This window comes from Euprymna scolopes, chromosome 30, assembly GCF_053919585.1.
Source record: "Euprymna scolopes isolate OS-2025 chromosome 30, ASM5391958v1, whole genome shotgun sequence".
NCBI classification, from domain to species: domain Eukaryota; kingdom Metazoa; phylum Mollusca; class Cephalopoda; order Sepiida; family Sepiolidae; genus Euprymna; species Euprymna scolopes.
Genome location: NC_136511.1, coordinates 56423501 through 56437626, shown reverse-complemented (window position 1 = coordinate 56437626; position 14126 = coordinate 56423501). Strand labels below are relative to the sequence as shown.

Here is a 14126-nt window from a genome sequence, read left to right as displayed (position 1 = left end):
AGTTTCTATTATTTGGATTATTCGGACTACTGTTCACAACTTGTCAATACGTTCTTGTTGAACTTCCGACTTTCTTCAGGTGCATCTTGTCAAACTCAGGAATCTGTAGGGAATTTTGAATGGGACCTTTTATTTAATCTATGAGGAGGGTAGTTTGCTCTCATTCCACCAGCCATGATTGGCTAGAAGTCTTAAGTAATACATCATTGTATTCTTAGTATTGAACCTTCATTTACAATTAATTGTAGCTTAGCACTTATATCCCTTGCGCCACAGCTCCTTTTGTATAAAGAGTTCTGTTTCATTCGAAATTCCATACAGATTCCCAAATTCAGCATAAAGATTCCTGAGTTCCACAAAACGCATCTGAATAAGGTCGGAGTTTACATCTACCAAAACATTGTGAGAATAACATCCAAGGTAAGAACGGTAGTCCGAATAACCCAATAATACACATTATCAATTCTCATCTCAAAAATTGCGAAATAAAAGCAACCTTGTCATCCATAAGAGAGAAAAAAAATATATAAAGTTAATAATTGTAATCAAGGCATTTTTAAATCGTGTCGACATCACAAGTTATAAAAAAGTAATAGTTGATATGAAATTTTGTAAAAAAAAAAAAAAGGAGGAAAATGGATAATTTTCAAAATGGTGGAATATTAAAAGTAAACAAACTCAAGTCTCAAAATATGTGAGAAGGCATTTTGATTTGATTTCCTTTAAAAACACAGCTGTAACTGAAAATTTTAATTTGGTTTTCAAAGAATTTATTTACAATTCACAAACACTTAATAGGAATTATACGCCGAGCATTAAGAGATTATTGTGGATTAAAGAAGAATTATTGCATACAAGTTAATCGGTAATTTTTACTGAGACTTAGTCATTGGAAATGGACTATTGCAAAGAATTGACTAAACGTGTACGTGATTTAATTTTGTTTGAATTGATATAGTTTTATTTTTGTGTGTTCTTGTACAAGATTCTTCCAATACCTATAATATAAATCTCACCTGTCTGTTTAAATGTATGTATGCATGTATGTATGTATATATGTATGAGCTGGAAATGCGACACTTGTGAACGAGTGCTTTTGTCAAAAGCAGGATACGTCACCCACCTTAAGTCGCACAAAACTCCCGTTCAGGTCAACTTTGCGTCTATTAGTCCGAACCAAACGATCTGTTTAATATGCAGCAAAGTTTGCAAGTCTACTGTTGGTTTGAGAAGACATGTGCTTGTTCATAGGAATACCCTTCAGCCTCCGGAGGAAGTCAACTCAGTAGAAATTGCTCAATTTGTATGTCACATCTGCTTCAAGATGTGCAAATCTGCGGTGGGGGTTCAGAGTCATCTGAGATGGCATGGACGACAAGATTGGGAGAACTCAATGAGACGTCGATCATCTGGAAAGATGCAGCAATCATCATGTATGTATGTATGTATGTATGTATGTATGTATGTATGTCTGCCTAAAACTTTCGACAGAGGCGACAGATTTACACGAGAAACGGTTTGGCACAACAGCAAAGACGTCACATTTTTTTCCCTCTTTCGCGGTACAGGTTCGAGCCTGGCTGCCTACTACCGCTTTAAAATATTTTTTTTGCTCAACATTAACCTCCAAACACCCGAGCAATGCCGAGCACCAGGACTAGTTTAATAGTAAAATTAAATACAAATCTGTATGATACACATACTCATGATTAAACGAAAATATCATATTCCAAAACTTACGTAATTTGATGAAATAGTTTAATTTTTATAAAGTAAATTATTCTTAAGCGATTAACGGGAATTCTTAAGCATTACAACATAAATCTTGCAAGGTTTTAATTATTGTTGAATTATCTCCATTGCTTTTTCAAAATGGCGGGCGAGACAGTCACTCCTCTGATACTCATAAAATTTTATTTTTTATATAATCAAATTTTATGAGTATCGAAGAAGTGACTGTCTCACCCGCCATTTGGAAAAATCTCGAAAAGCAAGCAAAATAATTCAACGATAATTCAAAACTTGCGAGAGTTGTATTGTAATCCCTACGAATTCCCGTTAATAACTTAGAGGTGATTTTCTTTATAAAAATTAAACTATTTGATCAATTTACGTGATTATTGGAATATGATATTTTCATTTCGTCATCTGGTACATGCGCCATATAGATTTTCCTTTACTTTTTTAATATAGGGGGAACTCTGGACAAGGACCGTCCTTTTTAATTTTAGCATTTTAGTTTAGATAGATAAACACTCTCAGGGTTATTTAGATAAGACAATTATTTTAAAGTTAATAATGAGAAAAGAAATAATCTATATAATGCATTAGCCTTGTTGCTTTCGTCTGCATGACCGTTGCCAGCTGTTACTCCCTATTTAAAAACATGGACTCGTCCAGATGCGACGAAAATGTAGTAATTTAATCTCCATCTGTTGCCAGTAAAGTATGTTCTTTTTAATGTTCCTATTTACGTGCCTCCACAAAAGAGCAGAGTTAGACACAAGGTCAGTTTTTAATGTGTAAAAAATGCAGGCTCCTTCAGTCTTGGACAGACTAAGGATACCCGCGAAGGGTTGCTTGCACATGCAATTTTTGTGGGAGGAGTTGTGCAATCTCCAACCACAACTCTCCTGAGACAACATTGGTAAATACCAGTCGCAAGATAAGCAGAGAGCACATACAGCGCCTAGAATTACCAAATGGTCACCCATCTGATTACTAACCAGGCTCAACGTTGCTTAACTTCAGCGATCTGACGAGAACCGGTGTGTCAACGCGATTATGCCGTATTAGAAAATGCAGCTTCCCCCAAAAGAGGCATTCTGGATAGGATAAAAAATTAAAATCGTCTCAGTCAGGAAGGATGTCTCCTTCACTGACCTAGGAAAGAATAAGAAGAACTGTAGCAATAGGACGGGTACTACACTGTGATCTTTTTTTTAATATAGTTTATTGTCGTAAGATTTAAAATGGATTGTTGAACAAAAAAATGCATAAATTGCAAACAAAAAAATTAGGCATGAAGCATCGTAAAAAATTTGGGGGAGGTGGATGGGTGCAGGGTTTTTCTAAAACGTTTATAAAAATTTTAAGAATACTATTGGCTGGCACATTCACGATAATACCAATATCACATCGTGGAGTAAAATCTACTTAAAGTACCCCAAACGTTTTTTTTTTTTTTAAATCATGTGCATACATGTGTGTGTATATATAAATATCAGAACGTCTCCATTTACGCTGAACATCTGCAGACTGCCAACATCAATACATTAAATATGAATAAATTCCTCTGTGGAATTTCCACAGTTCCCGCTAGTATAAATGGTGCAAAATGAGAACAAAATTTCATTGGATGAAAACGTCTTTAAATTTGGTGGTGTAAAAATTTCATGGTGGGGAGTGGGGAAGAGCCAAGAAAAACCCCAAAACGAAAAAGATTGAACCAAATAAAATGACTATTGAGGTGTGTAGTATGGGCGTTCCTGACCCTAATCTAAGTATTAGATCGCCCACTGTTTTTCAGGAACCGAAAACAAGCAGGAGCGTCTCTAGTTGGGATTGGGGCGATTTACTAGAGTATATTAAGAGAAAATAATAGGGAGGGAAAATGGGGATGGATGGTGACCTCCAATCGGGGAAGGACTGGGGGCAAAAGAAAGGGATGTATGGGTTGGGCAAACTCGGAGAATCTCTAGTACCAAAAAACAAAGCAGAAACAGGATCTCTTTTGTACCACCAGTCAAGAGTCTTTTTAAGGACTTCTTTTTTTTTACATAGGCATCACCACTTATCAAGGCCAAGAGGCCACTCGAGGATAAGGGTTAAAGAGTGTACAGTAGAAATTGGACAATATAGTAATCGTTAATAATGGAAATTCGGTAAATTTGTAAACTGGAACAGTTCATCAAAAACTTGTTTACGTTAGACTTGAAGACAACCATATTGTAGTCAGCTGGAAAGCAGGAAAACGGAAGGTAATTCCACAGGCGTGCAGTTCTAAGAAAGAAGCTTTGTTCATGGAATCTACGTTTAGGTTTAGGCACATAAAGAGTGGGGGAAATTAGTGATAGTGTTTTCTGCTAGACGGGTGTTTCTTGTGAAAGTCTGGCGAGGGGGGGAGCAAATGTTTAAAATAAACAATCAGATCCCGATCTGGAACGGATGTCCCCTCGTAGATCTTTTTGAGATGGGTGATCCAGATCACCATTCTTGCTACTGCTAGGATGGCCAGAAAAACCATTCTTTTCTCTCTGGACAGCGGCTGATCCATGTTGTCAATGATGTATGTTGCGTTAAGGAAAAGTGAGCACTTGGCATCGATGCAAGCAGTTACCTCTTTGACATACTCCATGAGTCTCAGAGTTGGCTGTAATAGAAAAAGGTGTGCTCGGCCATTTCAATTTCATGGTCATTGCAGCACAGACACCAGGGAGCGACACTGTGATCTTGGCTCGTATGTTAATATTTGACTTGTGCCTTTAAACTTTTACGAATGCAATAAAATATTTCCTAATCAGCAATTTTACAAGTAAACAATTAATTTTGAATAGTAAAGGGGTTGACTATAGTCGAAGGCGATCTTTGAATTCCCTCTTCATTAACTTCTATACTAAGATATAGGGCAGTACTCCTATGCCAGGATTACCCCACTTACCCTTGATCCTCACCTTCTAATGCTTAGTATTTGAGCAAGAGGCATCAACGTTTTAAGTGTTTGGTATGACCCGACTTAGAATTGAACCCTGGTCTCCCAGCCCATTAGCAAACACGCTACCCATTATGACAAATAAGCTGGTAATTAATAATAGTGGTTAGTAGTTAATAGTGGTTAATAAATACGAGTCAACCATGATAAAATTTATAATATACTAGATTTTTTTTTTTTTGCCCGTTAAAAACGAGCAAAAGTTATAGCTCGTTGGCTTAGAACGAGTGCTTTATGCCAAACTTCTAGAATAAATATGGTATCGCGATGACTAATCCTTAATTGTGCATCGATCGATACTTAATTACTTAGTTCGCTGCACCGTATCATAACAAAGGTTCATACAAAATTTCAGCCAGATCGGCTCAGTAGTTTTCGCAAAAAAGTGTTACGGACAGATAGACAAACAGACAGACTAAGATAAATATAATGTAGATTCTAAAATATATATTGGATGACTTATTATTGTAAAAAATTATGTTTTTTTAGACTGTTGATTATTGAAACAATTTCTATATTGAACTAATGTTTAAAGGTAAGAGTCAAGTATCATGGTTATTTTGTGTTGCAAAACTAAAGACAACAGTAATTATCAAATGGTAAAAAAGAAAAGAACTTGAAAATGAGGAAAAAACTATGATTCATTTTTAATGAAATAAAATCAATAATAATCATAGGAGTAGCAATTAAAATAGATCATAAAAAAGATGGTTAAATTTTAAAGTATCAATTGAAATATTTAAAAGAGAGAGAAAAAAACTCTTAATTGGACAGGTCTATGCAACAAGCTGCTCCCCCTCCCTCCTAAAATTTTTCGTCATTCAATTTTATATTTAAAAAAAAAAATAAAAAAATAAAAAAATAAAAAATAAAAAAATAAAAAAATGAAAAAATGTCTGATTATCGATTAAGCATTAAATTTTTACGTTTCTGAAATTTTTCTTAGATGAGGATTGCTTAATCATATTATTTGGATTCTTCGGACTACTGCTCTCATCAACGTTTCAGTCGATGTAATCGCCAACCTACTTCAGGTGTATGTTGTTGAACTCGGGGATTTTTCTGTTGAACCTGGGTACCGTTTGAAATTCCAAGCAGATTCCTGAGCTCGGCAGAAAGATTCCCAAGTTTGAGAAGATACACCTGAAGAAGGTCAGAGATTACATCGGCCGAAACGGTGTGAAAATAACACTTAAGATGAGAACAGTAGTTCAAACAATCCAAATAATACGATCCAATTTTTAGATTTAAAAATTTAAACTTTCGAAAAATTTTAATCGTTCAATTTTGGGGGGACGGGGGGGGTGATGGTGGGTTTAAATTTTCTATGTGAGTTTAGCATCAAATAAACTTCCTGTTAGGGTTTTAGGATTGAACCTTCAAAATCCCGTCACTTAGAATTCATTATTACTTAGTATTTTTATCTAGTGCACTATGAGTCCCTGCTAAATGAAGAAGGTCGAAGGTTATATTGGCCGAAACGTTGTAGGAATGACATCTAAGATTAGAACAGTAGTCCGAATAATTCGAATAATCTAAAACGAGTGAAGTTTGACGAAATTTAAGTTTGATTCAGTTAATGGACATGTACGATAACGTTTTTGTTTTGTTTTGTTTGTTTGTTTGTTTGTTTGTTTGTTTTTCAATATTTTTATACTGCTAAAAGAGACTTTACATAATTTCTTTTGATCAAAGTTAAAAAGAAAGACAAAACTTGCGGCCATTTTTACGTTAAGGCAACAAAACGAAAAAGCGAAAAAAAAAATATATATCTAACGAATAAATATTACGAAAGGCAAGATAAGCTAACTCTTCTACCTACTTGGAATTTTTTTTTGTGTGTGTGTTTTAACTTATTTTAAAGCGTTAATTTACTTCGAAACAAAAGTAGTTTCTGGTCTTAACTTAGAACAAAAACAATGGCTGACATGAAGCTGTCACCTCAAGAGTCTCTCTGTAGTCGCTAAAAAATCGAAAATTAAATCATATACTGGTACAAAACTACCTACTAAATGTTACCAATCGTGCGAACATGTTCTATCAGTATTTTATTTAATTTTCGTTTTTTGAGCGATTATCGAGACTACTCAAATGACCGTCTAACGTCAGCCACTTTTTGTTTTAACATAAGACTGGGCACTATTTTTGTCTAAAAGTAAATAAACGCTGTAAAATAAGTTTTGAAAATTTATTCAGGTAGGTAGAAGAGTAACTTACGTTGCCTTTGATAGAATTTATTATATATATATATATATATATATATATATATATATATATATATATATATATATATATATATATATAAACTACTTGTTTGTTTTCTTGTCTATGCAAAATGCTCAAAATTTCTTGTTTAATTTTTTGGCTTCAGGGCTCCGAGTACTGTGGATTAAATTTCATTGGTGCAAAACATTAAAAGGAAATATAATACTGATCCATGTGATCCAATAGTAAAAAAAAACAAAAACAAAAAAAAAAAACAATAAAGAGAAATTGGAAAGAGCGGAAGGAGGGACGTGCCTCCTGTATCCGCCCTATATTTGATGAGGAGCAAAGAACTCACTGATTGAAATGACAAGAATATGAGGGGGGGGGTGTAATTGTGAGAGAAGACATTGATTTTAATGATTTAGAAATACGAAGAAAAAAGAAATAACATTATGTTTTCTTTATAGAGTGGAAATAATTATATTGTCGGAATTCAAAAGAGTTTCAAGCACCTTCAATTGTTAGTAACAGATTTTGGCGCTCAGCCACAAAATTAAAGCGAATTAAGTCTGAGGAAAAAGACACTAATTTATAGATTTAGACATGAAAAAAAAAAAACACAGCTTTTGCCATGAAAACATTTTTAATTCGTTTTCTTGATTTTTAAATGATTTTTCATCAAATTGGCAAAAATGTATCGAGAAGAGTTGATGTCTCGGGGATGGGGAACGGTATTTACGCAAAACACCGATCGTGCTGTTTTTTTTTTTTTTTTTTTTAGTGTCTTTTAGATAGGACTTTCGAGTTACATTCATTTTATTGATTTGCTTCCCCACGAAAGCAAATTAAACACAAGTTCGTTTTTAATGTGTGTGTGTGGGGGGGGGGGAAGGGGGAGGGAAGCCCCCCCCCCCAAAAAAAAAAGAGGGCACTGACAGTATCCAAATAAATAGCAATTGTCTCATCGATCGAGGACCAATTGAAGCATCAATCCCGGCCCGAACAAGTTACATTCATTTTTTTACGACATCTTTTGCTTATTAAATTGTTAAGCGAAAGTACAGAATAGTTACAAAAATCTCTCCCCTCCCCGTGTTAAGAATGGGTTTCTAAATAATAAGGTTATTATTTCAGCACGGTCCGTATTTTGTATGTCGATGGAGTGGGGGCATTTTCCAATATAGACAACTAAGCGAAAATGTGGTTACACACAAATATATAGTAAATAAATGTTACCAAAGGCAAGATAAGTTAGCTTTCTAATTACTTGGATAAGTTTGCTTTGTGGTTGAACTTATTTTTCTTGTTCTAACTTAACACTCGGCATTATTTGTGTTTCGAAGTAAATAAAAGCTTTAAAATAAGTTAAACCACAAAAAATATCCAAGTCGGTAGAAGAGTAACTTATGTTGCCTTTGATAGCATTTATTGTATATATATATATATATATATATATATATATATATATATATATATATATATGATTACTTCATTTAATCACATAAATTAATATACGAAAGTATAAATTTATGTGTGAACTTTAAGTATTTACTTCAACAGTGCTCAATACGTAGGTAGAGCTAGGTAGTAAGTTATAAAATATATATGGCAATTAAGCTACACAGAATATTCCGCGTTTCATCAACGCTAGGATTCATAAGCCTGATGAATCCTAGCATGGATGAAATGCAGAATATTCCGTGTAGCTTAATTGCCATATATATTTTATAACTATATATATATATATATATATATATATATATATATATATATATATATATATATATATATATAGTCTTTGAAGTTTTTAACCTTTAAAACTATACAAAAAATATTTTTATCATTCGTTAGAAAACCATCTATTCAGTAAGTCACCTGCAATCACTGTATCAACTCGCTCTCAAATTTACTATAGTACTAATAATTTATTTTTTAAGGGATCATCAGTTGTTTACCATGAAACACTGTTTCGGGAATTTACTATATATATATATATATATATATATATATATATATATATATATATATATATATCCCTAAAATCTCTGGCCTTGAAAGAGAGGAGACTAAAACTTGCTGCTATGGTTATAAAATGATCTGAAATAACAGCAAGAGAAGACCTGATTCCCAAATTTCTCAAATGTTATATCTCTTCTCTTTTGGAAATAGGGTACAATTATGAATATCGCCAGTATCAAATAATCCTTATATACTGTGAAATTTACTTTATGTATGAAAACCAAAGAGGGAAGATATAACCTATGAGAAATAGGTGGAAAAAGTCTCCCCTTGCTGTTATTTCAGATCATTTGAAACCATAGCAGCAAGTTCTAGTCACCCTTTCATCAAGGACAGAAATTTTGGGGAAGTATCAGATATTTTGTAATTCACATGCAAAACTAGGAAACCAAATGACTATGATTGAAGTATTGGTAAAGGTGCAGTATCTTTTCACCCACAAAAATCCTTTAAAATTACCACTGTTAAAGATTTTCGAGGGTGCTGAAAACGAAAACAATCGGTAAAATCTCAAGAACCGAGTAATTTCAATGATATGAATAAATTATAGTTTAAAAAAGTGGGGAATCATTTTGCTTACTTAATTTAACGTAAAATAAACACCCACTTTGTAGCCAAGATGATCATAAAGTGGGTGCTCATTTTACATTAAATAATTATGCAAAAGTGATCCCCCATTTGTTTAAACGATAATGTGTAACCTTAAGGGCAAATGTCACATAGCCCACTACACAAATCAGGTCATTAGCTTTTCACCGACGCTTCAATTTTGAACAATAATCTCCGAGATTTCAAATTACATTTTCTTCGTTTATTTACTTTTATTATTTTTTGCAATTTTTGTAATCAATAAAAGTTGTTATTTTTTCCCCAAAAAAAGATTAATTTTTTACCATAAATTGTTAGGTGAAAGTTTTTTTTTCGGAAAACTTGCACTTTTTTTTTAAAAGAAATTTGGCAGTAAACATTTCTCTTTGAAAACGGAATTTTTATTATAAAAAGAACAGATTAATGCTTTACATGAACACTGTAAATAATTAGGTAAAAGTAGAGAAAAGTTTGATTCTTTTTTCAAGAGAATGTACAAATTATTTTTTTTAACAGATGTTCAGAAAATAAACAGAAAAATACTTCCATCATTAATTATGCAAAAAATAAATAAAATGTTGATTTAGTGTTTCAACATTATGCTTATAAATTACGATAAAACTTGCTGAGTATGCACTGTTTTCCGGTTGTTGTAAAAATGGAACGGAAACTTAAATTTCACTCCGTTTTAATCTTTCTTAATTTTTTTATTGTGCCCCCCCAAACGAATATAATCCAAACAGTAACATTCAACAATTGTACTTTATGTATATAAAACACAAAATATAAAAAAAAAGTTAATAACGAAAGGGAAATAATTCCATTTTTAAACGAACGAGTCAGTTTGGTATATCTTTTTGTTATTTTTTACATAAGTCCAGCTTACCATTCACATTGGAAATGTCGACATTTATAGGTTGTCGGGTACGTTTACAACGAATAAACACTTCAATCTACCCATGTTAAGAACGGCTTTCGGAATAGTCACCCGTAACCTTGTCAGCATACCCGAAAAGCTATAAAAGTTGACGTTTCGAATGTGAACGATGAGTTGGACATAATGTAAAAATGTACCGAATTTAAGAGGGAACGAAATTCAAATTTCCGTTCCATTTTTAAAACAACCGTAAAGCAGAGAATTCTATGCAAATTTTACCTAACTTACTGTATTAATGCTATTTTTTTAAGCAAAAAAAATATTTAGGTTTGGCTATAAATTCCTGAACTCATTTAACTCTAAATAATTTAGGTGACTGAAATAGGAATCTAATTAAATCTTTAATTTCCTGAATAGTATGCGAGAAATTCATTTTTCTTCGAGTTATATCGAATTCATTAATATAGACTTTAGGGGCTTTTTTTGTAATGTTCCTGTAAAAATTATTTTTTATTGTTACAAATTACGATGCTTTATTTATATAAAAAAAGCAAAAATAAATTCTTGCGTTCTTTATTTACTACTGAAGACCATAACTTTAGTAAAGGTATTTTTTGTTTAAACAAAATAAAACATTTTCACTAAGAGTTAAGTAAAAATAATTACTTCCTTATATGCTGCGATTATTATTTGATAAATACTGAAATTTTCATTAAAATTGGTTAATTTCCTGATTTTTTGTGAATTTTTAAGTAAAGGGAGGGGTCAAAATGTTTATACACTTTGAGAGTCGGCATTCATTTTGTCTGTACCTACCATTTTTCGATGAATATTTGATAGGAAAGCGACCACGTGTTATTAATTTAGATTAAATTTCAATCACATGGTTGCATTATCAATAATCATGTGATTAAACCCATTGAAAATTTACCGATATTGTAAACACATTCTGTGTAGTGGTGAGACCAAAATATCCTTTTAGTGATATCACATGCAGCGTTGGCAACTGAGATTTAAAAAAACCTGCGAGATCAGGAGAAAGAAATCTCCAGATTTCCGAAATCGGTAATTCACCCGCCCCCCCAAACTCCATATTTTAACTTCCTACCATAAAAAAATTATGAATATAGTATATTCAATGTGTAAAATGTTCCGTGTTTTCTCACTATATATTTCTGGAAGCGGTTAGCTCCCCAGAAAGATTGCATATTTTATCAGGTAGTTTTACCTGTTTTTTCAGAGAGGGTATTTTGTTTTTTTGCAAGAAACAAATCATAAACTGAAACTTTTTATAATAAAAGTCAAATTAAAATATACTGCAAATTAAACATCACAATAATGGTGCAACATATTTTGAAATTAGAAAATAAAAAACAAAAAAACTTTGTTTTAGAATGTTAAAAGTATTTAGATTGGTAGATAATTAAATTCAACTGTATTGGTATAAGTTTTTTTTTTTTGCTGCTGTTTCTTGCTTTTTACAATTTTCGACTAAATACTTCTAAATTAAGCGGGGTTGTTTAGATCGTATTTTAAACTAAACTTCGGAGTTTGGAATGCCCCCCACCTAAAATGTACTTGGAAAAATCGATTTTATAGCGAGATTTAAAATGGTTAGCCGAAAAAAAAAGGTGAAAAACAAAACAAATAATCAATAAATAATTGTTACCAAAGCAATAAATGCTACTTTTTTCTTTTAATTACATGAATGAGTTTATTTTATGTTTTAAAGTATTTTCAAGCGCTTTTCCTTATTTTTAATCTAAAATTGCGGGTGTGTGGGTGCCAAATATCTCAACATTTTCTAGAATTCCCCTGTAGATTGCAAAGGAAATCTCCAGATCTAGCAGGAAAACCGCTAAATTGGAAACACTGGTCAGATGACGGGAAGCGGTAATAAAAAATTGTCCCTAAATAAAAAAAATGGCCTATCGGTACAAAGAAAACCACCTATTTATTATAGAAAAATTGAGTATAATATTATAATTAAAAATAAATATATAAAAACACACATGGGTATAGTAAACATATTATACTAAAACGTGGAAGCCATCCGTCCAGTGGTTCTTTAGACTATTAATTGCGAACGAACCAAGAGTTACATTTATATATATATATATATACGTGTACCTAAATTGAATATTGAAATGCTAATATCTTGGGTTCTATGTGACGAAACTACATGAAAATTTACAGGCTTTTTGAAGATTATAATACTATTCTATGGTTAAAATTTTATGACAATTTATAAAAAAAAGAACCTATATTTTCAAACCAACAAAGTATGCCCAAATCTTCCTTCTTCTGTTCTCTCCCCTGTGGCTTTGCCAGATCACTAATATATATATATATATATATATATATATATATATATATATATATATATATATATATATATATATATATATAGTATATTAGCAAAGATGCCCACGCTTGGCATGGGACATTGTGAACAGCAAAGTCTTGACCTTAACCTTTAACTTTAACCTTGAAAAATGGTGTGCACCATCTCTTGGTCGGAGACCAGCATTATGTCAGGTAAATTTAAGTTTAAACAGTAGCAATAATAAATAACGATTTGTTCGATGCATTACTGTTTAGGCCTAACTTTGGGAATCCAACCGAACTAAATTTATATATTAGGTAGAGATAATTTATATATATATATATATATATATATATATGATGATTGCAATGTCTTGTCAGACGAGTGCCACTCCCTCAGACACTTAAAGTCCATCAGCCCAAAATGACTTACATCGTCATAGGACCATTTTAATAGACAAATGCTACAGAGTCTTAGATTTGTACGACAACTAAGTCTCTTTCTCGGATCAAAATGTTGAGATCCAGCAACAAGCAAAAGCAAGATAGCCAACAACAAGTTAAACTGCAGACAAGCTTAATGCGGGTACAGGTCTCCCGCTTTATGGTTTTTTTAAATCAGAGATTTGCTTCTCCTAGAAAGGTTGCCTTCACCACGGCTTACGGGAGCCCTCTCCACCCCAACACACACATAGATACACACAAAACACACACGGTGCAAGTTGGTCGTTGACCCCGAAAAAGGGTTCATTCGCCATTTCGAAGTTCTTGTTTTTAATCCTTCAGAGAGACTAGCCACCCCCTCACCAAACAAGTCTGGTAGGGGGAACCAGTTTAGTCGCCGGTGACCCGACCATGAGGCAGGTAGTACTGGGTTACATGGTACCAGTAGCATATGACATGACCTGACACACACATATATATATATATATATATATATATATATATATATATATACATTTATATACACATATATATACGTACATATACGTGTATATATATATATATATATATATATATATACATACACATACACACACATATATATATACATATATATACACACATATACGTGTATTTATATATATATACACACACACATATATATATATACATATTTATATATATATATTCATATATATATACACACACACATTTATATATATATATATTCATATATATACACACACACATATATATATATATTCATATATATACACACACACACATATATATATATTCATATATATACACACACACACATATATATATATTCATATATATACACACACACACATATATATATATTCATATATACACACACACACACACACATATATATATATATATATATATATATATACTAGCATGGGTGCCCGTCGTTGCCCGGGTGTTTGG

General features: G+C 32.3%; 1 protein-coding gene and 1 pseudogene across 3 annotated transcripts in view; both read right to left on the bottom strand.

Moving 5' to 3' along the window:
• LOC145254815 (potassium channel subfamily T member 2-like) overlaps positions 1-14126 on the bottom strand; it is a 534670-nt gene that overhangs the window by 504865 nt on the left and 15679 nt on the right. The window lies entirely within an intron of this gene.
• Positions 2678-2795, bottom strand: LOC145255029 (5S ribosomal RNA; annotated as a pseudogene).